Genomic DNA, 2,281 nt, shown 5'->3' on the forward strand with positions numbered 1-2,281 from the left:
GTTGGGGGTGATTTTATAAGTTCAACATTGAAACTGTCTACACCCAATTTGTTTTTTCACAGACTGGCCGTGTTGGAGAGAAAATCAACACAGCAGTAACAAAACAACAGGGCCGGTCCATCCCCCCTCACTGACCCCCCCAAAGCCGTCTCGCCGTGTCCAGTATTTATGCTAATGAAGTGACCCGCGATCACCGGAGCGGGTCACGGGAAACAAATCCTGGTTTATCCCAGCATAACGGTGTCGGAAGCGATGAGCTTGCTGGTTTGATGTACTTTTTAAGACCTGGGAGTGCTTGAATGCTTTCGCCGATGTAACTACTCCCACAAAGTTACCATAAAATGTATACTGTGAAAAACATTAGTCGTAATATCTAATCCTTCTTGTGTGTTTTCTGATGGAATGTAATATCGAGCTTTGGCTGACCTAGATTCTATAAGAAAGCAAAAGACTAAATAGAAGAAAACAATCCTATAATGTTTTTAAAAATTCAAAAGAATACGGGCTCCAACTCCGAATTGCAATCGTCATTGTGTATGTTTGTTTGACACTCCTTTCAACACTCTAAGTGTAACGTTACCTAAGAGGCCGGACCTCCGCACTTTACTTCTACCTCCAATAGGTTAGAGCCAAATGGTTTTGAGAAATTTAAAATCCCTAAAACAAAATTAGTTCAATATATATGCCCCATTGGAGACTCGAACCAAGGCCATCCACTCTGTAGTCTAACATAATATCTTACAGCCAAGGCTATCCACTCTGTAGTCTAACATAATATCCCAAAGAATAAACACCGGTGAGACACCATTGACTGGTACGGTGTACTTGTTTCCTTTCCTTCTATTCTCTTTTAAACAATGTCTAAGGGGGCTTTCGTGGTCGAGAGGTTATGGTGTTCGCCTCTCATTAAATAGGTCGCGGGTTCGAATCCGGTCAACGAGACGGAAAAAATGTTTTTTCTAAAATGTTCTACCTTCACCTCCTTTCCTGCTCTCTAACAATGTTCTGTCAACTCCTTTCGTATTCACTTTCTGCCCCCACCGCCTCACCTCCATTGCCCCCTCCTCTGAGCTCCTGACTCTTTCTGCAGCCTTTCTGCTGCTACTCTCTGGTTTCTTCTTACTGCTATCTTTCAGCCACACCCTTGATCTTATGGTAGGTAATATCTAATACCTAGGTTTCTCAGATAAAACGTCTCGGGGGTCCTTTGTGCAGGTTGCCCACGTTAAAGATCCCTTATTGGTCCAAAATAGATAAGATTTGGTTTCGGCCGCCACACGGACAAAATTCAAAATGTTCTTCCATCTGAAAATGATTAATGTGTCCCGCGCTCATTTGGTCTTATGCAGTTTCGAGCACCGTAAAACACTTACCACAAAAAAGAAAAGAAAAGAAACACTCACTGTCCCTCACACCCAATGCACGGGATCCAGGCCAGTCTTCCTATAATGCAACAGAATCAACAGAACTTAGAATTATTATAAGAAATGTGACACCGGCAAATTTTAATTCACGTCTTTTTGGGACCTTTTTGGGACTGCGTTTCCTTCTCACCTTTTCGTTCACGGTGCGGGTGTTTGACGGGTGATCTTGTGTGGTTTGCCCTTTCTTTCCTATCCAACAGCTGTTTTCCTAATCACTCCTACATTTTTGTGTTTGTTACTCTCTTGTGATATCTCTTATCTTCGGCACTTACATGATCTTATTGTGCTGCAAGTGCTGTAAAACTCTTACTAAAATAAACTAACCTTCACGGTAAATTTCCCCATCCGTTTCGTACAATTTAACTAAATCGTAGACAATGAGCCTCTACAATAACAACGAACACCGAACAAACGAAACAGACAAGATAAAATACGATAAGATACGATAAGATAAGATACGATAAGATAAGATACGATAAGATAAGATAAGACAATACTTTATTGTCCTCGTTAGAATTTTTCTGTGGCTGTACAAGAATGCTAAAATACATGTACATATATACATGATAAAATCTAAATTGCTTAATTCTTTGACAATTTGCATTTCAATTTGAAGAGAAAAATTAAAACGGAAAAATTGTATGTCACATTAGATGCACCTCTCAAATCACATGCAGGGATTTGTCATTGACAAAGAAATATAAGACTTCAAAATTATACAAATAACTCTACAAGCCCAGAAAATTGACGAGAGCCTGATTCCACCGCGTTGAGACCTCCGTATTTGGGAAAAATCCCCACCAAAACAACCCCCCCCCCCCACCCAGCCAATAACAATTAAAGCATAAAGATAAAAC

This window comes from Aplysia californica, unplaced genomic scaffold (genome assembly GCF_000002075.1).
Source record: "Aplysia californica isolate F4 #8 unplaced genomic scaffold, AplCal3.0 scaffold00712, whole genome shotgun sequence".
NCBI classification, from domain to species: domain Eukaryota; kingdom Metazoa; phylum Mollusca; class Gastropoda; order Aplysiida; family Aplysiidae; genus Aplysia; species Aplysia californica.